Source organism: Pinus tabuliformis, chromosome Q (assembly GCF_031772625.1).
Source record: "Pinus tabuliformis cultivar Carrire ecotype Pingquan chromosome Q, CPIR1, whole genome shotgun sequence".
NCBI classification, from domain to species: Eukaryota; Viridiplantae; Streptophyta; class Pinopsida; order Pinales; family Pinaceae; genus Pinus; species Pinus tabuliformis.
This window is the reverse complement of record NC_142296.1, coordinates 209,290-234,130: the sequence shown is the minus strand read 5'-3', so window position 1 is coordinate 234,130 and position 24,841 is coordinate 209,290.

Genomic DNA, 24,841 nt, shown 5'->3' with positions numbered 1-24,841 from the left:
ATGGAATCATGGAATGCCTCTCATCTTCCTCACCATCTATTAAATAGAACAAACATTGGAAGGGGAACCACATGCACACACTGCATGTGTCAACATGAAACGTCACTGCTTTCTTATTTTATTCTTTTGTTTTTACTTTTTGATAGCTTTACTGATTTGTACTATTTTTCTGTTTATTCTTATTTATATTTATTTAGAGCATGTAATTAATTTATTATTATTTATTATTTATTTACTATTACTATTTTTTATTTATTGTTTATTATATTATATTATTTTTTATTTTTTATTATTTTTATTAGTTATTATTTATTATTAAGGGACATTACAATCTTATTGGAACAGAGCTAGGGTGAACAACCAGGCTCTTTACAAACAGAAGCTATTAACGAGACTATCAGCAGACTAGTTACTCCTCCGAAAAGGTATAGAGCCAAATTGAAGAAGCTAAGAAAAGAATAGCAGAAGCTTCGCAAGATGGTCAAAAGGCTCTGAAGGAAAATAAAAGAAATCACAATGGGAAAGGTTCCGAACAATACCCCGGAGATAGTAAATGTGGCCGTGCAAATAGAATTATATGAAGGTAGGGCTACAGGAACTCAAACTGAGCCCATACCTACTCAAACAGTCATCACCCAAGAGGAACAACATGCAGATTTAGTAGACGTAGCTACTCAGACGGAGGTTTGGACCTCCCATAACAAAGAAGTACAGACAGAAGATGTATCCTCTTATAGCATGGGCACTCAGACAGAGGTTTGGACCTCCCACAATAAAGAAACACAGACAGAAGATATCCCTTCTCATAGCATAAGCACTCAGACAGGCATACAAGCCAAGGACATCATGACACACAATGACCCCATTATACTGAATCTTCAGGAAGAATTGGCACAAGCTCGACTCGCGTTGGAACAACTTGAACAAGAAACCGTTTCCCGGTAGAAATATCAAGAGCTGTAGAAACAGCTTCGGGAAATGAATGCAACAGAGAGTGAGACTTTCGATAGATGTAGAAAGGCGGAAGAAAAAATAGAGAAGATCAAGCTCAAACTAGACAGAGTCATAGGTCAGACAAACACCATCTGCTCACTGTATACGGATGTCTTGGCATGCAGGTCTCCCGCCACCAATTATGCCTTGTTTTTGTTAGAATGGTACCTGTTGTTGAAAATTAAAGTCGTGAGGGCTAGTAAACCAATTGAATTAAGAGCAATTGAAAATTTTATAAATTGCTGCAAGCATCATGGTGTGAAGGTCCAAAGACTTCTTTGTGAGTTTTATCTGCACAATTTTATATTAGAGAACGAAGTGGAAAAGAACCCTAACCCTTTTGTAGGAGATGTTCAATTCCAGGCCTTTATTTCATTTGAAGTTAACCAACTCAAATGGTTTAAAGCTTATAATGCATTCCAAAGACAGGAACATGGATTGGATCTTTGGGTAAGAAGTGAACCTAAGCACCCCTTACAAATGTTTGCCAACCATAAGAGTCTGATGACATGAGAAGGGGTGATCAAAACCTTAGGGCCCATTCATAAGGAGATTGTACAGAAAGGAGTATCATATTTCCTCTCCATTCAAGAAAGTTCTCTGACTGCAGCTAAGCTCAGATGGATGACCTCCACTAGTAGTGTGCAAGATAGGGAACCATTTAATTACATAAATTTTAAAGCAGCTGCAGCCCATTTGGTCACCTATAGCAATATTATTTTGAGAGAAGGACCTTATTGGTTAGGATGTCGGTTTCAGAGCCCCATTATTTGGTATCCTCCTGAAGGTTATCAGGCTATCTACGAATTGCCTGAAGGAAAGGAAGGGCCCGCCTTCATGCTCCTGGCTCAACATCATGGTTTTAGACCAATTTTTGATGCTCCCTCTCCAGCCTACTCTTTAACTGCACTACATAAGAACTACTTACTTTTCATGAGGACATGAAACAGGGTAAGCAGGGGAGTATGTTGAGTTACGAAATGGGTATGTATTTACTCTTAATTCCATCACATTTTTTCTTTTTTATTATCTCTTTCATATCTTAATACGCTAACATATTGATGGATTACGATAAGAAACAGATGAACTACTCACAGTTAAGATTTAGCCATCGTAACTAACTTTTACTCCTTTTTATGCATAAAAACGATGAAAGGAACAATTGTTGTTCCCTAGCGACGGAACAGCATAAACCAACAAAGGAAGAATGGAACGCATTGGTTGCAGATAGGTTGGAGGACGAATCAGGAGGATCAGTGCTAAATAGGAAGGGTGTTTGAAGATAGCATTCAGTTGCGAATCCCTTAGGATCGGGAGATCCTAAGGGATCATATTTATCTTTTACCTCTTTCTGGCTATAAAAGCAAACAATTGTAGGAATAAAGGGGATCGATCTATGTTATTTCAAATTGTAATTTTAATTTACAGACTTGTGCTGTTGGAGAACACAACCGTATTGTAATGATACTTAAGTTCGATGATTAATATATAATTGACGTTGTTGTTCATTCGTATTCTCTGAAGTAGCTCAGCAGTGTTCACTAGTGGCTAAGGGCCCGGCCTCTGGTGGATTAAGCTGCTTCCTTGTGTTATATATTCCTGATTCTCGCAAGTTTGATTGGTTTGTTAATTTTCCCATTTCTTTGTGAGTTTATCTTATTCGCTATTTACCGCTTTCTTGTATTGAAGTAGTACATTTTCTTTACATATTTTACAACACTGTCACTTGATTCGATTCATGCTTATTGCAAATTAAATTATTTAGATAATGAATCGTATTGATTTAATCCACTGCAAGAGTTTGGTTATCACTATTGAACTCTTAGATTGACATCATTGCCATTTGGATTGTTTCGTAGAGATTGAGTATGATTTAGATTAAATCAGCTAAGAATAGATTGGTTATTGCTACTATGCTCTCGGTTGATGCTATTGTTAATTGAATTTCTTGTGTAAGATTTGATTACGATTTCAGCAGAGGATTGAATCTTGAAGCTTAGATGTCATATTTCCTTTAATAATTGCAATTTGAGTTTTATAAATGCATCTGTTTACTCTTGTATCAAAGGTTTATACTTCATCTTAAGAAACATTACTCTCTGGATTCATAGCATGCACATATTGTGTACACTCTTGGAATAAAAGGAGTTGCCCGAGTTGATGATTAATGTGGGGTAATTAGGAGTTTTAAAAGACACCTGCTATCACCAAACACAATGGTTCCATTAAATTACTGTTGGCATTTTGGCACAGGTGTGGCACTATGATCCAGGTGTTGTCCTTGATGGAAACTCTCTTTGATGACAGATCTCAGTCCAGAGTACAAGTATGAAGAGAATTTTCATATACGCAGGTTCATTAAGCAAAAGTTGCGTATACACGCAGGTACGCTATAGACTAAGTCGCGGATATGCAGGTTCGATATATATAAAGTCGCGTATACACGCAGATTCATGAACAGAAAAGGGCGTGCATGTCGAGAAGCTTCCCTTTGGTCCGTGGTAGTTAGTCCTCGGTACTTGAGCCTATGTCTTTGGACCAAAGTATCTCGACAGACGTGTTGATCTCTAGTTTTGAAGCTGATGGTATTGGATTTCTATAGTTTGGCCCTTGGTATTGAGCAAGGCCTAAGGCTATATAAGGAGAAGAAGATCATTAGGCAGTGACACTGAAAAAGTCTTGAATATCTGATAAAGAAAGAGATCTCGTATGCAGGTTCTGGGTTGCTTGATCTAAGCTAAGGAGAGATCACATCGGTTGATGGAAGACTAGATCTAAGGACAGATCGGGATCTAATGGTTTGAAATGCTCTATTATGATATGGTTGATTATGCGTATCTCTAGATCTGCATACTGACGCAATGTTATGTTCTGGATCTAACTGATGTCTGGTACAGCTGCAAGTTGAGAGAATTTATTTTTAGATCTGTACGCAGGTTGTCTTCGTTAAAAGAGCATGTATACGCGGGTTTCTCTCATTGAAGTAGCGTATATCTTTTGAAGCTTGATTTTTGGGTTTGCAGTTGGGTCTGACTGTTATTGCAGTGTTCTGTAGTCTGCTCTGTGTTCTGGTGACTGGGTTTGACAGAGTATCAGTGGTTCAGTGATTCAGAGATTGTTGATGCAAGTATTGGTTGTTTTGTAATCTGCTATGAAAGTTGAATGAATTGTGGTCTTCAGATTGTAATGTTGTGCTTCAGGAATATCCAGTCTGAAAATGTATGAAAAGTGGTACCTGAAGGAAAGAAGATTGTAAGCCTGCACCTACGTACTAGTATCTTAGCTAGTACAAGAGCAAAGGGGGTTGGAGCTCCCTTCCAAGGAAGTTTGGAGAACGAGAGAGGGTTGTAGCCCTCTACAGGTTGTAGCCTGCGTACTGGTATAAGGCTGCACCAGTACAAAATATTGTAAACTGAAGTTCTTATTAAAGAAAGATAGAGACAACTTGCAGCAGGTGGTTTTCACCCACTTTGGGTTTCCACCTTATATCATGGTGTTCATGTGTGTGGCTTTTGTGTGATGATCTGTTATACTGCATCTGTTTACTTTTAATATGGTTAATAATGTCCTGATGCATTTACTGAAGATAAACTAACTGAATCATAAGTTTTCTGGTTATACGCTGGTTTCTTTAGACACAGTAGCGTGTACACGCTGGTTCACTTAACTGAAGTCGCGTATATGTTTCAGAGTATTTGAAAAGTTTTATTGATCTGATAATACTAATTCACCCCCCCTCTCAGTATTATTTCCAACAATTGGTATCAGAGAAGGTCCTTCAGAGAAGCTTGATCGCTTGAAGGTAGATCATTCATCATGAGCAACTACGAGAAAGAAGCATCAATCAGGCCACCGGTTTTTGATGGGACAAACTTCAATTATTGGAAGGTAAGAGTTACTGCCTATCTTCAATCTCTTGGTACAGAAGTTTGGGACATCGTAGAGTCAGGTTACACTTTTCCTTCAGCTACTCCTACAGATCCAGCCGAGAAAAAGAAGTATGAAACAAATGCGAAAGAAGTCAGTGCTCTATTAGGATGTATATCCCAATTAGAATTCATGAAGGTAATGCACTATAAATCCGCAAAAGAAATATGGGACAAAATTGTCACGAGCTATGAAGGAGACGAACAAGTAAAGCGTGCTAAACTTCAAACTCTCAGGATTAAGTATGAGACTCTCAGAATGTATAATGATGAAAGTCTGGCTAACTATTTCCTTAGGGTAGATGAGATTGTTAATTGCATGAAAAACTTGGGTGAAGAAATAAGAGATACTATTGTGGTTGAAAAGGTTCTAAGATCATTGTCCCCCAAATTTGAATCTAAAGTGTCTGCAATAGAAGAAAAGGAAAATCTACGAATTCTTACTATGTCTCAGCTTCACGGAATTCTAACTGCTTATGAAATGAGAAAAGGAGGTCCATCAGACAGAAGAGAGGCTGCTTTCAAGGCTTCAGGCAAAGAAGATTATTATGAGACAAGTCACATGCCAGAAGATGAAGAAGAAGAATCAAATTTCGTCAGAAATCTTCAAAGGGGTTCTGGAAGGTTCAGAGGTAAGTTACCTTTTAAATGTTTTGCTTGTGGAAGAGTAGGTCATTATGCTGCCAAATGTCCTCACAAAGATAACAATGACAAGGGAAAGGAACCTGCTAGATGGAACAAGAAACAAAGTGCAAATAAGAAAAGCTACTACACTCATGAAGATAGTGATGGTCTATCAAACAGTGATGAAGATGAACGAGGTAATGAATATAAGTTGTTAATGGCATTTGAAGATGATGATTATATGGATGCTGTAGATATGGATAAACTTTATGATGAAATTACTGGACTCAAGAGACGTATAGAAGAAAAGAATATGATCATTGATACTCTACAATTTCAAATTGATGAAAAGGAAAAACATCTTGAAAAATTGGAATGTGAGATTGTTTGTCTTAGAAAGGAGATTGAGAAAACAAAAGCGAATAATCTTAAATTTGTTAAAGGATCTGAAACCTTGGATGAGATTATCAATGTGCAGCGATCTCCTCTGATCAAGACAGGTCTTGGATATAATGGAGAAACATCTCAAGCATCCACCTCTAAAAGCTATCTTGATGCAGCAAGGAGAAGCGAGCAAAGGCCAAATAAAAGTCATCAGGTGAATCAGGGACAGTTTACCTCAAGAACAAATAAAGACCATCAAGAAACTCGGGGACAAACTGCCTTAAGGACAAACAAAAGCTACAATCAGCCTCAGGTAAAATCTTCCCAATTTGCTCCAAGAATGAATGTGAATAGAAGCTACAATCGGTTGGATGATAGATCTGATTATCGCAGAAGTTTCTTTAATGGCCAATGCTTTTCTTGCCATAACTTCGGTCACAAAGCAACTCAATGTGTTGCCTACAAGACAATCATGACTAGAGAAGCTCAAAAGCAAGGGAGAATGACTGGAATCGTGAAAAGGACTTATAACAACTTTTCAGTTCTTGAAAAAGAAGTTGAATGCTCTATTTGTAATAACTTTGGTCATGAAGACTCTGAATGCAGGAGCAGGTTCCGGAAGACAACTCAGAAGGAACAAACCTCAAATGTCAGAACATGGAGAATAAAGGAACCACAACCAGAAAGATGTGGGATAGCCTTTTATGCAGAAGGTCAAGAAAGTCTATGGTACATTGATAGCGGATGTTCAAAGCATATGACAGGGGACAAAGAAAAACTTGAGTCATATACCGCATTAGAAAAGGGGAAGAAAGTCTCTTTTGGAAACGACATCTCTGCAGCCATAAAAGGAAAAGGTGTTGCTCCATTGAAAGAGAAGGTCAAAGCTGGAAATGTTTTGTATGTTGATGGATTGAAGCATAATCTTCTGAGTGTCAGTCAGATGTGCGATCAAGGAACAGAGGTAATATTTAGATCAAATGGATGTTGTGTTCGTGACCTTGATACAGGTAAAACAATGATCAAAGGAAGAAGGACTCCAAATAATCTATACATATTTGAAGAAGGACCACAACAATGCTATTTGAGCAAGGATGATGAACACTGGCTATGGCATCGGAGGTTGGGGCATCTAAGCTTTTCACAAATAAGGAAAGCATGCAAATATCAGGCAGTTCGTGGTCTTCCAGATATAAAAATTCCAGACAACACTATATGCAAATCTTGTCAGTTTGGAAAGCAAACCAGAACTAACTTTCCAGAGAAGGAAGGATCAGCCAGCATGCCTCTTGAGCTAGTACATATAGATACATGTGGTCCATTCAGAAAAAGAACACCTCGAGGAGAAGAATACTTGATATTATTCATTGACAATTTCTCCAGGTTTGTCTGGTTAGGGCTTATGAAGCACAAAGATGAAGCATTCAAAAAATTCAAATCCTTCAAAGCTTTGGTTGAAAATGAATCAGGACACAAAATTAAGTGCCTCAGATTTGACAGAGGTGGGGAATTTACCTCAAACGAATTCTTCGATTTCTGTGAAGAACATGGGATAAGAAGAGAATTCTCTACAGCTAGAACTCCTCAGCAAAATGGGGTTGTGGAAAGAATGAACAGAACAATCCAACAAATGGCTCGTGCTATGCTTGATGAATCAGGTACTCCCGCAACTTTCTGGGGTGAGGCTGCACATGCTGCGGTTATTATTCTTAACAAAACAAATGTCCGAGTAAACAACACTCAAACACCTCATGAGCTCTGGAGTGGTGAGACTCCTTCGGTGAAGCATTTCAAAATCTTTGGGAGCAAATGTTATATTAAGAATACTGATGAGCAACTTGGAAAACTTGAACCAAGAGCAGATGAAGGCATTCTTCTTGGTTATTCTCCACATAGCAAAGCATACAAGTGCTACAACAAAAGACTTGGCAGAATTGTTGACAGCATTGATGTAGTGGTCGATGAGAAGGGATATATTCCTAGGCAAGTTCATCATGAAGACATTGAAGAAGATGAAGGCTACCCTCAAAGGCAGAATGATGAAGAAGAAGAACCTCAAGAAGAAGAAGAACCTCAAGAAGAACCAGAGGAGTAGACAAGAATAGAAGAGAAGACTCCATCCAGATATGTTCAAAAGAATCATCCAGAATCTCAGATTGTGGGGCAGAAAGAAGCAGGAATACAAACAAGAAGAAGAATTGCAGAAGCTTCAAGCTATTTGGCATTACTCTCTTCCACTGAACCACAAAATGTGAAAGAGGCATGCAAAGATGAATGTTGGGTCAAAGCAATGGATGAAGAACTTGAGCAGATCGAAAAGAACAATACTTGGGAACTGGTTCCTAGACCAAAAGATAAAAATGTCATAGGGACTAAATGGGTCTTCAAAAATAAATTGAATGAAAATGGAGAAGTAATTAGAAACAAGGCCAGACTTGTTTGTAAAGGGTATGCGCAGCAAGAAGGAATAGATTTTGAAGAGACCTTTGCTCCTGTTGCAAGACTTGAGGCCATCCGAATGTTCCTTGCTCTCTCAAGCTTTCAAAACTTCAAGGTATTTCAAATGGACGTGAAATCATCCTTTCTGAATGGAGACTTAGAAGAAGAAGTATATATTGAGCAGCCAGATGGTTTCATTCTTGGGAATGATCCAAACCTTGTATGCAGATTGAAAAAGGCTCTCTATGGTCTCAAACAAGCTCCAAGGGCTTGGTACTATCGTTTGGACAAATATCTTCACCAACAAGGTTTTTCAAAAGGATCAGCAGATAGCAATCTCTATATGAAAGTTGAAAATAACAAATTGCTAATACTTGTTGTGTATGTAGATGATATTATCTTTGGCAGCAATGAAGAGGCTATGAGTCAAAACTTTGCCTCGGTTATGCAGAAAGAATTTGAAATGTCATTACTTGGAGAATTGACATACTTTCTTGGATTGCAAATCCAACAAAATGAAGGAGGTATTTTCTTGTCTCAAACCAAGTACCTCAAGCAGATCTTGAAGAAGTATGGCATGGAAGATTCAAAGCCAGTTTGTACCCCCATGGTTACAGGATGCAGCCTCAGTGCAAATGATGAATCAGCAGCAGTTCACCAACCAACTTATAGATCCATGATTGGGAGTTTGCTTTATTTGACAGGTACCCGACCAGATATTATGCATGCAGTAGGAATTGTTGGAAGATTTCAAGCCAACCCAAAGGAAACTCATCTTCAGGCAGTCAAAAGAATCTTCAAGTATCTTCAAGGGACCCAAAACTATGGCTTATGGTATCCTAGAGATACAGATCTCACTCTTCATGCTTACACAGATGCAGATTGGGCCGGAAGTGTGGATGATAGGAAAAGCACAAGTGGTGGTGCTTTCTTCATGGGTTCCAGATTAGTATCTTGGTTCAGCAAGAAATAGAGTTCGATTGCCTTATCTACAGCTGAAGCAGAATATGTGGCTGCGACATCTTGTTGCACACAACTTCTTTGGATGATGCAGACCTTGCAGGATTTTCAAATCATGTGCACTCCACCAGTCTCTATCTTATGTGATAATACAAGTGCAATCAGCATTTCAAAGAATCCAGTCATGCACTCAAAGACCAAGCACATACCAATCAAGTACCATTTTCTTCGGGAACAAGTGCTTGAGCAGAAGGTCAAGCTGGAGTATGTTCCTTCTAAGGAACAAGTTGCTGATATTCTCACAAAACCACTGCCCAGGGAAACTTTTGAATATCTCAGACAAAAGCTGGGAGTAGTTGATGCTTCATCCTGCTGTTGAAGCTTGTCTGTTCTACAGAAAAGTTGGTATACGCAAGTTACGTAAAGGATATCCGCGTATATACGCCGATTTATGCTGGGAAAGTCGCGTGTATGGTGTACGCGTTCTGCCGAAAGAATATCCGCGTGCATACGCCGTTTTATGCAGGAGAAGTCGCGTATATGGAGGTCTGAACAACAAGGGCAGACTCCGGTTGGAGAAGGTCTGAGATGGGTATGCCAGCATTCTTCAGGCACAGTTTCAGAGGGTGCAGCAGGCACAGGTTCAGGGGGAGCAGCTTAAAGTCTCATAAAGCATTGTTGGCATTTAGATGCTTTTGGTTCTAGTACACAACTGTTGTTGGTTTCAGGAGAAGGAGCTCAGAAGGAAATCTTGGTTGCTGATCTAAAAGATGTATAGCAGATGCTGCTTGTGACTTTCATAAGTCTTGGTCTAGATTTGTTGTCTCTATGTCATGTATCTCTTCTGTGATATCTCTTCTATGGTGTCAAGGTCATATAACGGCCTTTGTTGGTTTCCCCACTATGCCTGGGATGACTGATGTAATATAATTGGTTGGTTCTGATGTATCCCCTCTTAGTTGGGAGTATGGATGTATGCATTGAGTTTTTTTTTTTTTTGGTGATAGGAAGGTCCCTTATGGTGTATCAGTCTTGGTTCTTTTGAAGAACATCTTTTGCAGATATTGCCTACAGTCAGGGGGAGCATGTTTCAGCACAGCCAAGCAGAGATATCAGCATGTACTCAGGGGGAGCACAGCCCTTTGCCCTTGATGACAAAGGGGGAGAATGATTCTACAGATCTTGGGGTTGCCATCAAGTCCAAAGGGGGAGATTGTTGGCATTTTGGCACAGGTGTGGCGCTACGATCCAGGTGTTGTCCTTGATGGCAACTCTCTTTGATGACAGATCTCAGTCCAGACTACAAGTATGAAGAGAATTTTCATATACGCAGGTTCATTAAGCAAAAGTTGCGTATACACGCAGGTACGCTATAGACTAAGTCGCGGATACGCAAGTTTGATATATATAAAGTCGCGTATACACGCAGATTCATGAACAGAAAAGGGCGTGCATGTCGAGAAGCTTCCCTTTGGTCCGTGGTAGTTAGTCCTCGGTACTTGAGCCTATGTCTTTGGACCAAAGTATCTCGACAGACGTGTTGATCTCTAGTTTTGAAGCTGATGGTATTGGATTTCTATGGTTTGGCCCTTGGTATTGAGTAAGGCCTAAGGCTATATAAGGAGAAGAAGATCATTAGGCAGTGACACTGAAAAAGTCTTGAATATCTGATAAAGAAAGAGATCTCGTATGCAGGTTCTGGGTTGCTTGATCTAAGCTAAGGAGAGATCACATCGGTTGATGGAAGACTAGATCTAAGGACAGATCGGGATCTAATGGTTTGAAATGCTCTATTATGATATGGTTGATTATGCGTATCTCTAGATCTGCATACTGACGCAATGTTATGTTCTGGATCTAACTGATGTCTGGTACAGCTGCAAGTTGAGAGAATTTATTTTTAGATCTGTACGCAGGTTGTCTTCGTTAAAAGAGCGTGTATACGCGATTTTCTCTCATTGAAGTAGCGTATATCTTTTGAAGCTTGATTTTTGGGTTTGCAGTTGGGTCTGACTGTTATTGCAGTGTTCTGTAGTCTGCTCTGTGTTCTGGTGACTAGGTTTGACAGAGTATCAGTGGTTCAGTGATTCAGAGATTGTTGATGCAAGTATTGGTTGTTTTGTAATCTGCTATGAAAGTTGAATGAATTGTGGTCTTCAGATTGTAATGTTGTGCTTCAGGAATATCCAGTCTGAAAATGTATGAAAAGTGGTACCTGAAGGAAAGAAGATTGTAAGCCTGCACCTACGTACTAGTATCTTAGCTAGTACAAGAGCAAAGGGGGTTGGAGCTCCCTTCCAAGGAAGTTTGGAGAACGAGAGAGGGTTGTAGCCCTCTGCAGGTTGTAGCCTGCGTACTGGTATAAGGCTGCACCAGTACAAAATATTGTAAACTGAAGTTCTTATTAAAGAAAGATAGAGACAACTTGCAGCAGGTGGTTTTCACCCACTTTGGGTTTCCACCTTATATCATGGTGTTCATGTGTGTGGCTTTTGTGTGATGATCTGTTATACTGCATCTGTTTACTTTTAATATGGTTAATAATGTCCTGATGCATTTACTGAAGATAAACTAACTGAATCATAAGTTTTCTGGTTATACGCTGGTTTCTTTAGACACAGTAGCGTGTACACGCTGGTTCACTTAACTGAAGTCGCGTATATGTTTCAGAGTATTTGAAAAGTTTTATTGATCTGATAATACTGATTCACCCCCCCTCTCAGTATTATTTCCAATAATTACATACCACTAATAGTAGTCAAAATCTATTGATGGAAAATGGAAAATGATTAAGGCTATACCGAAAGCCTCACTTGGAGGAGGAATTTATCCAAGCTCTTGTGAAGTAATCTAATATCAAGGTTGTGGATAAGGTGGCCTCCCCAACCGATTCTATAACTTGTTGATCCTTCCTTACTTGTGAAGAAAACAAAGATAGAGAGAGAAAAGACTTGGCAATGAAGACTTGGTTTTAGGTGCTTTGGCACTCACTAATATTGGAAAACCAGTTTTCTGGCCAAAATAACTAAGGATGTAACATCCTCGAGTTGATTTTCCATGTAAATGGAAGGACATTATAAAGGAAAAAATAAGACCAGGCTCATGGGACACATATTCCAAGCTGAATGGAGGGAAAAACATTAAAGTGAGCATCACTTGTGGTTAATTAATGGTTATGGAAATTGGCATTGGCATTGGCAAAGGCAAAAGGAAATAAATGGAAATTAATCAAAGAAATGAAGGAAAATAAGAGAAAAAGAAGAAGAAGGGATAGGAATATGCATGCAAGGGAAATTAGTGAGAAAATAAAGGAAAATGAAAGAAAAGAGGAAAAGGAAAGGAAGAGACACCAGACATCAATGATAAAAAAGTATCTGAGAAACGAGGTACAACTTTTGATTAGTTTTAGTAATCGAACTCCAAGAGGAGAGAGGGAGAACTTGGACACAGGCAAGAAAAGGAAAAGCAAGGGAAAGAAAGGGAGTTCAAGGAAAATATTGGAAGAGAAGTGTTGTCTAGGTAAATCCTCTCTACAGATAGAGACAATCCCTCTAGTCCAATGAGTGGGTCTAGCAACAATCGATTCAATCTACAAGACACTTTCCTAAATTACAATTGAAATGAGAGAAGAGGAAGGAGAACTACCTTGTTCTGATGCTATAATGCACTCCTTTGTCGAAGATCTTGATCGCTTGCTCCTCAATCTCTAGTGTTTGAATACCTACACAAGAGGCCAGAGACGCAACAAATCATAAAAGTGCAACAAGCATAATCGAATGTAATCCACTTAACAGATCAAGGAGCATTAAGATAAATGAAGCATTAACACAAGAATTTATGGAAATTGAACCAGAAGTTGTATATATTAATAAACAAAAGAGGAAGCATACAACCTAGGCCTTGATGTTAGTAAGCCCTCCTTGAGTGAATGTCTAAGTCCAAGCTCAAGCTCTTCAAGCACTCCTTCTCCAAGCCAAAGTTAATAGTATGTAGGCACTATCTCAGCATAAGGGTGAAAATAATCAGAGACCAACCATTTGGGAATGGAAGAGGATGAATATATAGGTAGGGAGAGGGAGTTATGATCTCAACAAAGATAGGGGAAGGTCCTCATCTTAAGGAGGAAGATCATAGGGATAAGATCAAAGGGAAATATTGGGAGAATTCAACCACATCCACAACAAATAACATCCAACTCCTCATTCTGGAAGCCTCTAGATCACAAAGCTTCTTGTCCTCTTTGGGAAAACTTTCATTTTAGGTATGAATGTGAGTATCCAAGTAAAAACCGTGTTGGTAGTGCGAGGCTAATATGGTGCAACCTTCCATTAACATGAGTAGGCAGTGTCACAGTCATGCTGACCCAGAAATTAGTGTTTTGAGCTCATTTTATCAGGAAAGACTCAAGGCATGTTTTCATCAATTCTTTAGGGAGGATCTCGACTGCATATTAGGATAGGTACACTTCATAGTTGGCAAGTTTTGGGCACTCTGAGGTATGACACAGGGAAGTGCAATAGATGTGACAAAATACTATGTGACAGATGCCCCCTAAAGCATGAAGAGAGAACAGGGAGTGATGGTTGAGATGCTTTACGAGATTTTGCAAGGACGAGAACAAACACCATGTGAAGACCTGCAAATCAAGGATGGATAAAAATATACATATGTAATATCAAAACATGAATCCACAGTATGGATGTAGCCATCCAGATAGAAAGGACCATGTGAAAAGATCCACGGTATTGGCGTACCCATCCGAATGAAAAGGATCTTCTTGAAGTCTAAGGTCCAAGGTATGGACACAACCACCCAATATAGAAGGATCATCATCATTGTAGATAAAAAGTCCCACAGTATGGTTGTAGCCATCCGTGTAGAGGAAACATGTATACAATCATGAATAATGCATAACTCCAAGCAACCTGAGTTATACTAGACAAAACACAGGGTCTTGCGCTCCATCCCAACTCAATCAAAGTATGAATTCTAACATGCGAATGAATGTGTCGAAGTCGAACATGCTAGAAAACTGCCTGATTACCAGCCAATGATGTGAACCGTTAACAGGCACGAGAGAAACCACCAATAATGGCAATGGCTCTCAAGGTACAATAGTACAATTCGTGAATGTGAAAATGAAGCTGAAGTCAAACACTCGTGGAATCATCTAATTGAAGTTCAATGATGAAAACATGTCGTCTAATGTAACGAACTTGCCGTTAAGGCATGCAAGCTCTAAGGTATTGAAAGGGAGTTCCTAAGTCATCATCCAGGATAATGAGCTGAAGTCGACAGGAAGTGACCCATCGAAGGAGGGCCATAAGTATTCCCTCATCATCGACATGAAAAAAGGAAAAAAGTGGAATAAATGAGTATGATCCAGGACTATAGCAAAAGATTAGACAATGTATAGGTAGTAAACTACATATAGTACTTCTCTTGAACATTTCAGTGACACGACTGCGGAGTGTGGCAGAATTTGACTCAACATAGGACCAAGGGCCATGGTGACGAAGTGGAATAGTCAAATCAGAGAAAAAATGGATCACCCAAACCCAGAAGGACAAGTGACTGAGTGAGGATATCCCAAACCCGACACGAGAAACAGATGAGTGTCATGTTCAAGAGCGACATGCTGCCTATACAAGAGATGTTTCACTTTCATTTTTCCCCACTATTTCTAGTGAGTATCCCAATTATTTTAATCACATGCTTGAAGGGGATAGCATATGCTTTTCATGTAAGTTCATTCTTCGAATGAATCCATCCTAGTAATTTTTACGAATCCTAGGAAGGAGAAACTCGGTCTCGTCATGATGACAAGTCTTTCGTCATTTAATTTTTACAAGTCTGATGGAAGAGTAACTCAGTGTCTTTTTCATATTTAGAGAGTTTGAAAAAGAGATGAAAAAGGAAACTCCATTAGGTCCCTTTTCATAATTTGTCTCTTGAACCCAAAAAGGTAGAAAACAATATTCGAGAGAACCTCTTGACCATGTCGACCAAGGTGTTCCTTTTTCATAAATAATCAATCCCAACCCGAAAAAGGGGTAAACATATACTAAGACGACGTCAATTCATTTAATTTAATGAGTTAGAAAAGAGAAGTACTCAGTTATCTTTTCATCTTTCGAGAGTCAAAAAAGAGCTTAATGATGACTCCAGGGGGGTTCCTTTTTTGTTTATTTTTAACGAGTCTGAAAAAGAGATAAAACAAAAACTCGTTGAATTGGTAAAAAATTATCATCGTTACCACCAAAAGATCTTGTAACTACACAAAGACAACCACACATCACCGATATCGAGAAAAATAATAAAATATTGGTAAAAATGTATTTGAAAACTTATAAATAGACAAAAAGTAAAAAACATTTTACCATTTCACTTTGAGTAATTTGGAGAGTGCATTTTACCCTATTTTCCTTGATTCTTCAAGCAAATGGTGTGGGAGATCTGGGGCACCATTTCACAAACCATCAACTACAAGTAAGAGCTCTTCCCTTTCTCTTACTTTTCATACCTTTTTCATGCCATTTAATAGAATTTTTGACTGCTTAAGAGGAGGATTTTCATTTTTATAATCGGGGGCGATCAACGCGAGTCTGATCATCAGATCTGCATTGATAAACCCTTAGCCCAAAAGTCCTGCGCATTGCCAGTGCGAAAATAATTATGCTAGTCACACTAGGCACAGAGTGAAAAATAGAATTAAAAATACTCTTTCTTGACCAGTTTTTTCGAAATTTTAATCCATGGAAAGGCTTCTAAACATTCTTTATGGTTTATTTGCAGGAGATTTCGATAGTTATGGCCATCGAATGGAAAGAGAGAGGCCACAAGGTAGAAGACCACCAAGCTACCCAAAGTGATGAATGTGTTAACGCTTTGAGGGACTGCGGGTTACTTAAGTTCTTTCAAACCCTGGGACTCAGAGCTCATAATGAGTTGTTACAATATATCACAGGATTATGCGATGTTGGTTGTGAGATCTTCATCAATGGAGATCAAGAACTGTAACTAGAAGTCACTGACATCTACTTCATCACTGGACTATCCAAAAGAGGGGAGAGGGTCCAACTCTTTAGAGCTTGTATTGGAGGAGAGAGCACCAATACCCTTATCAGAAGGCATTGCCCAGGTGTAGAAACAGCTGTGAGTGAGAAGGTGAAGATAGAAACCATCGACAACCTACCCTTGCAGAAGATTCTACATACCATGGCCTAAATAGCGAGGGCTTAGGCGTTGCATGAGGTAATGAAATCACAGTTCCGATACACAGTGGATTTTCTTGCTCCAACAATATTGAATTGGTGTGAAGGGTTGTTGGTCAACATTAAGAGACAATTGACCAAATGAAAAATAGGACACTTGAAGCAGTTTCGATTTGGTTTGATTTTGGTCACATTCTTCTTAGAGTGTGTGCCCCTGTTTCAATACTAGTGGGTAGAGGTGGACAATCTAGCTCCATGAGATCCGAGGTTTCTCAGATGGAGTGAGATCATGCCTCAAGGAGGAGGAGGTCAATAGATGCATTTCCCTCCGTTGTTCTTTGGTTGGATACGCCAATAGTTGATCGTAGTGGATGATTATGCCTATACGGGCACAAACTTCAGAGGAGACCTAGATCTTCCTTTACCACCAAGTGCACAGTGGACCGATGCATGTAAAAACTTGCTTTTTGGAATTTTTCAAGTTTTATGATTTTTTGAAGTGCATCTGAGAGTTTACTTATGATAATTTTGCAGATGTAGGACTGGAAAGACCTCCCAGAATGTCCCCAATAGCTTGGAGAGTAGCATGCCAGATAGAGGAAGATGATCCGTACGAGGAAGGAGCAGATCCTATAGTAGAGATGGAGTGAAACCTAGAAGTGATTACTCAAGGGATTCCAGAGTACACAACTATAGATGATGTGCCGTTGTGGTACCAGAGGCATACAGTAGGAGTATTCGCGAGACTACATCAATTGTTAGGCCGAGTGATCAGAACGATCTCATGCTATCATGAGCATCATGTGGGCGAATAGCCTATTCCTAGTCGTGTTTATCTGCAATGTTGTATGCTTTCAAAGCCATGTGTCTCAAAATACTATTTTTTGAAATTTTGATATAAAAAACTTTGAAAAACTCAATATATATATATACATATGCATGTTTCTATTATCTACTTATGTGTTCAACCATGATGATGTGTTTAGTTTTTTATAAGTGATGCAAATGTCTATCTAAAACATAATTTTCTAATGCATCTGTTAATGTATTCAAATTTCGTGGAATGTGTTGATATGTAATGTAATCAAAGTTTCTTTCCAGTAATCAAACACGTAGATACATGCGCAAAATTTGTGGATTTCTTACTAAATAATGACCATTTAATTGTAGCACAACGAGTTGTGAATCTAACTTAACAACCAAATTTCTGATTCCGAGAGAAACTGCTTCTGATAATAATTTAATAGCTGCACTGTACTTGACAATATTATTAGTTGTTCGTCCCAAGAAAATACCTTGTAAATTGATCAACTCGCCATTAGGGGTGAATAGTGCCCAGGTTGCAGAAGATAAGTTTTGTGTGCTACGACAAGAACCATCAACAAAACCAACATAATGGTTCGATGACATCTGCGAATCGAGTGGAACACAAGGTAAGTAGAGGAAACATGTCTGCAAAGAAAATAATCACACCAAAAAATCAAAATTCACACTAATGAATTCACACACTAATGTACAAAAGTAATTACACGAAACTCACACATAATAATTTTTCAGATAAAGCCCATTGTGGGGTTGTGCTAACGCATTACCTTCATAGTCAACCAACTCATAAGCACCTTTTTGCAAAACGTGTTTAACAATGTATGGCCCATGCCACATAGGTTTGAACTTCCAACCTCCCAACTTATCGTTCACTTGGTCATACAACAAGACCAAGTCACCTTCAGTGAAACCTCGTGGAGAAACAGTTTGATTATAATGAGCTTTAACTCGTTTTTTTTGTACTTTGATAACCATGCAACAATATGACGGGTTTCATCAAGCCTCTCAAGATAAAGCAAGCGTTCCTCTTCAAGTGAGGTATCAGGGAGTAGCTTGATAGCTAGTTTGAATGAAGGAATCTCACACTCGATAGGGAGTGTCGCCTCTAAATGATATACCAACTGGAATGGAGTGAAACTAGTTGTTGTCTTAGCCGAGGTTCAGTAAGCCCAAAGAGCCAAAAACAACATGAGATGCCAGTCTTTTGTGTGCTTCCTAATGGTACATTGAAGCATAGTAATTAAGACTTTATTAATCGCTTCAACTTTCCCATTGGCTTGTGGGTAGTAAGGAGTTGAGTTGTCATGGCGAAGACCCAACTGAGCAGTAAGCTCTATCATCATGTACTGATGAAAATGGGATCCGTGATCAGTGAAAATGGCTTGAGGGATGCCAAAACGGGCTATGAAATAGTTAAAGAGGAACTAAGCATCAGTTGTACCATCAACATTATATGTGGGAATTGCCTCGGCCCATTTAATAAAATATCCGACAACGATGATGATATAGCCATGCCCCCCGGCTGAGCGAGGGTTACAGGTCATGAAATCAATGCCCCATTTAGCGAATGGGCCAATAGTAAAAATTGGGTGTAAGGGTGCTGGCGGGGCATGTTGTTCACGATTATATATCTAACATTCATGGCAATTTTGAACAGCCAAAATGCAATATTTGAAGATAGAAGGCCAGAAATAACCAGCATGAAGGATATTTTGAGCAGTGGCATAGCCTAACATGTGACCACCACATGCCCCGGAGTGGTAGTCATTTAAGACTCATTCAACCTCTTCAAGTGTTAGACATCTACAAAGAACAAAATCAACACCAACTCGGTACAACGTATCACCAATAATATGATAAGGTTGAGACTAATGTTAGATGCCACGTTGGTCAGATTGAGACAACTCGGATCGAAAGTCTGGGTCTGAAGATAAGAAATAATATCTTTGTACCATGGGTCGAGAGTACTGATGAGAAACAAGGTTTCACCAGGGATCTGCTCCAAATCAAACTACTCTAGGATAACGATCCATTTAGAGTATTTTCCCCCAAGCAACTGATGAGTCAGAATATAAGTCATGGGGTTACAGTCAGAAATCACTGTGGTCTTCCATAGAAGAATATAATGGTGAAATCGTTGGACAACATGGAATGTTGCCAAGGTAAGCTTCTCGACATGAGCATATCGAGTTTCTGTGTCAATAATATTTTGACTCAAATAATAAACCACATGTTCATTTCCATTGTCATCATCCTAGACCAGCACCATAGCAATGGTACTGTCAGCTGCGGCCAAGTATAAGAAATAATCATGGTGGTAATCGGGGGATGCAATAAAGGAGCACTAATGAGTGTTTTCTTTAGAGCATCGAAAGATTGTTGGGCGATTTCATCCCAAATTAATGGGATCCCCTTCTTAAGTAAGCGAGTAAATCCCTTGGTAAGCTCAGCGTAATTAGGGACAAATAGATAAAGAAAATTGGCCTTCCCTTGCAAACTCTGTAATTGGTGCAAGGATGAAGGAGAGGGTAGATTTACAATAGCCTTTACTTTTAGAGGATCTATTCGGATGCCTTCTTTGGACACAACAAAACCCAAGAGCTGACTAGATTCAACGCAAAAGACACATTTATGTGGATTGAGATGAATATTATAGTGTCGAAAACATAGAACTATTACTCGAATGTGGTCTAGATGGTCACGACACTTGGAAAAATGGGTTGGTAAGTCGTCTAAATAAGGTTGAACAATGTGTTTAATATCATGAAAGGCATATGACATCACTCTCTAGAAGGTAGCACCAGCATTTTTGATACTAAAAGGGAGCTTCTTATAAGAAAAAGTCCCCCATGGATAGATGAAAACATTTTTATGTTGATCAGCCAGTAATATGTTTATCTGGTTATAACTAGAAAAATCATCCATAAAACAAAAGATCTCACTCCTAGCACACTCATCAATGATATGATCAATAAAGGAAGTGGGATAATTGTCTTTAGGACACACATGACTGATATTGTGGTAATCAACACCAACTTGAATGGTTCCCTGCTTTTTAGTAACAAGTACAATATTAGAAACCCAGTCTGTCAATAGGATAGGGTAAATAAAACCAACCTTTAGAAGTTTTTCAACTTCCCCCTTAATAGCAGTGGCCTTTCTGGGATGCACTGGACGGAGCTGTTGATGAATGGGCTTCGCATTAGGATAAGTGGGTATTTCGTGCACCACTATAACTGGATTGATACCAGGCATTTACTCATATGACCAAGCAAAGACATCAAAAAATTATTTAAAAAGGTTAGTGTAAACCCTGACCTCTTCGGGAGAACATGAAACCCCGATGTGGATGTTCTCGACAATCCCAGGTTTAATGGAAATGTCGATTGGCATGTTAGTAGTAATATTTCCCATATTACCCTCGAATAGAACTTCGTGCACCAAAACAGGTGTTTTAAGTGGATGTGTTGGGTTATGAGAAACAAAAGTATTAAGACACGAGGAAATATCATCAAGACTTTGAAGAAATGAGGAACGATGGTGAACATCATTCCAAGGAGTTCCGTCAAGAGACATAACCTCAACAATACTCTTGTCAGTGGGAAATATGTTGTTCAAGGGATCCAGAGAATCCCAAGAACCAAGCCAAGGAGATTGCGAATACATGTCCATGTGCATACTAAGGATAATATGACTTTCAGAAGTAGCCGTTGAATCCAAAATAACTTCTTGATAAGTTTGTTCTAAAGGACTTAGCGGCATAGCATCACCGAAAGAATCAACTTGATCCAGAGTAGGGATGATCCATGGATCATTTGAGATTGAGATCATCTTAACTGAGGTGACATGTAGAGGTGGGAGAGAAAATTTTCCCATTAAAGTAGAATCTTTAAAAAGACATGCCCCCACGCTCTCATATGGAATATTGGTATTTCCCACATATGGGATGTTTCCATTTAAAGAACTGAAAGAGAAAAAGGATAATTGATTGACAGTGATGATTTTTCCTTCATGAGGAAAACGGATCACATGGAACAAAGAGGAGACCACACAAATGATGGCATGAGTCCAACTTCGTCCAAGTAGAAGGTTGTAATTCAAATTTGCATCTATGACTTCTACTTATAATTTGACAGTTTTCCTTTCCAAGGTGATGGGAAAACTTGTGAGAATACCATAAGGACGGGAGCCTCTGCCATCAAAGGCTTCTAAGGTGTTCGGAGACTGATTGAGAGGTGGAGATACAATGGCTTTCCAACATGAAACAGATAAGATGTAGGTGGAAGCACCCTCATCAATGACAATTCGATGAATCATCTTTCCCTTGATAATGACTTGAATCAAAAACAAAATTTGATGGGGAAGATGAGGAACATGGTTTTCTAGATCAAAAGTGATCAAATTCGAATCTGTGGGATCGATTCCCCCTATAGCAGACAATAATGATTTCCGCTGCGTTGGACAAGTTTAGAGAACTTCCAAGGCAAACATTGTTGAAGGCACTTGAACCAGATCTTTGATAATACTGTAATGTTGAGCAGCTCTAGCATTCAGATTATAAGATGACTTCCGAAGCACACCTTTAGGAGGCGATCGGATGACGGATTCATTATTAGGTCTCTCAATATGAAGAGGACCAGAACTGGGTGGAGCAGAAGTAGAAGGTGTATCAGTGGCTTCCTTTTCCACCGTCTTCTTTTGAGGATTTTGATAATCTTTCGACTGGGTGGCAATAGAAATAGGCACTGTACCACTCATGTAAACCTGAGAACCTGAAGAGGCAGAGGATTGTGGTTGGTCTACCAACTGAGTCTGTTGTGATGGAAATGGCTCTTTCAGTACAGTCGGGGTCCCTTTCAATAAGCGACTAACTTCCACACGATGGGGACAATCCTTGGTGTAGTGATATTCCTCACAAATGAGGCAAGAATACTCAAGATTACATTTGGAGGCATCATCAGTAGATGGCTTAGGAGGATCCTGTTTCGGGGTATCAAATTTTGCTTTACATTTACCATTTTTCTTAACTTTTGACGCTTTGTTTTTTGTGGTAGACAGAATGAGATTAACCTCAGAGGTTTTACCAAGATTCGAGGGGGTTTTCAAAGGAGGATTGGAACTAGTATTCGAAATGGATTTCTTCTTCGAAGAAGCTTTATTAGAATTTTGAGATACTGATCCAATAATACCATCGACATGTGGTATGTCCGAAGACTTCAAAGATGTTGGATCTGAAGATGACCTTGGAGCATAAGGAAAGATCTCATATAGCGTGTCAGATTGGGAATGAACCAAATCCAAATACTAGGCAAGGGCAATGGCTTGATCTTCAGTAACACAACCTGCCATTGCTATGTCTGTTGCAAATTTATTTATGAATGATTTGGTAAACCATTCGATTAAAAACTCATCAGGGATTTCAAACTTGATGAGGCTACGCCGACGTCTCCATTCATGGATGTGACAGTATCCTGTTTTAGAGATGTGAGCAAGTGGGCACCAATTTCATAATTGTTAGGACCTCATATCGTCCCTTTTTGACCATATATTTTGCCATGATATCATCATTTTCAACTTATATTTAAAAGTCCTTGTTAGTGTTTTAACCCAATTATCTCAAAGGTATGAAATGATTCTTCTCATCACTATACGTTTAATTATTTAGCATATAATCACGATATCTTCATAGTTACTCTTTAAATTGTCAAGTTGCTGAACAGTTAACGCATGATGTGCAGTCCGCGTTGTTGAAACTGCCTGGAGTTTGCAAGACTATTTTTGTAGTTGCTGAAACAGTAAGAACGGCACGTAAATCTCGAAGCTGAAACAGTTGAGATTTGCATTCTAAATTTGACAAGAAATAGAGGAACCAGACTGATCACCGAGGAAGCTGTTGCACTGGATGGAATGTCCATAATCTAAAGACAGTATCACTGTAACAGCATTTGGTTGACAGGAAACTAATTTCCCTATTTTTGTATAATGGGTTAAAATAGAAGTTATAATGTAAATCTTTTGTAATAGATGTCTCCTCTTTATAAAGAGGAGACATCTACATTAGAGGGGGGGAACAAACTGTGGAAAAGGCTCAGTTGAAGGAACAGGACTAGAATCCTTTTTGTAATATGACATATTGATGGATGAATAAAATTTTGTTCTGAACATCTTTTTCTAGTTCTTGTCTCCTAGGGAATCTTGTGAGAAGGACAGGGCCCACCTTCATCACAAGATTCAAACATTTTACTTCTACAGTGTGTTAAGTGTGTCTTTATTCATGCTTTGTTAACAGAACTATTTTATGAGTATCATTTTGCTGAAACTCTGTTTTCCCTTTCCAATTAATTGCTGCAGCGTTTATTTTCTCACAGTTAATTCATGTGTGTTGCAATTAGGTTTACAAAGCAAGGTGGCAGCTTGATAATCAGGAACAGGTGCTGAAGGTTCCCGCTCCGGGAATAGGGTCCTGTTCTCTGTTATAGCATAGCCAGCACTCTCCTGTGCAGATTGATTCTTTAGATTCCTTTCTTTTAAGCATTCTTTGGTAGCTGTCTGCAATAGGTTGTTGTTGCTGTAACACAGAGTGGAGCTTCAGTTTGCTTAAGGCAAAGTGTGACCAGTCTTTACTACAACTTTTGTTGCTTTTAAGATTGAGTACATATAGTACGTAGTTGCCTTTGAAATAACAAGACTTCCTCGGGTTGACAATTTATGTAGCACTTTGTTGTTTAACCCAGTAAGCAATTAAAGTGAACAACATTTTGGCACCATTGCCGGGGAAGGCAATTATATATTTTAAAAGCACTGATGATTTTCTTGTAGATATGTAGGATGCATGAGAGGACGCAAGAAAACTAATCCTACAAGTGGTAAGGGCAAAGGAAGAGGAGGAAGAAAAACTTTCATCGATGAGATTATTTCAAAAGCTGAGACATCCCAGAGGCTAAGCTCTCGGAGGCCACAGACTCAGCACTCTCTCCAAACGGACTACCAAACAGAGGAAGTAGTGGGACCTGAAAGGGTTGTAGAAACAGTAGAACATACCGAGGAACCAGTGGAGGAAATTGAAGAACCAATAGAGGATATTGAAGTTGAGGAACCAGTTCAGGACATTGAGAGTCCAACAGAAAACACTGAAGACCGAGCAAGTGCAACAGGAAAGCAACCAATGGATGGAAACAATGAAGGAATCTTTGGTGGAGGACGTAGAGGTGAAGGAAGAGGCGAGAATTCTCTCTCTACCTTGGAATTCCCTATTGAGGAACATCCTAGAGGTACAACTCCTATGAAGAATATTCCACTCTCAGCCCTACCTAACTTCCATGGTTTATCCTCTGAAGACCCTGATGAGTTTCTTTTCGAATTTGATATATTGTGTAGAAGTTATGATTATGTTAATAATGCTCAAAAATTAAAGTTGTTTCCAGCAACATTAAAAGGAAATGCACTAAGATGGTTTATGAGCTTGGGAGGTCATGT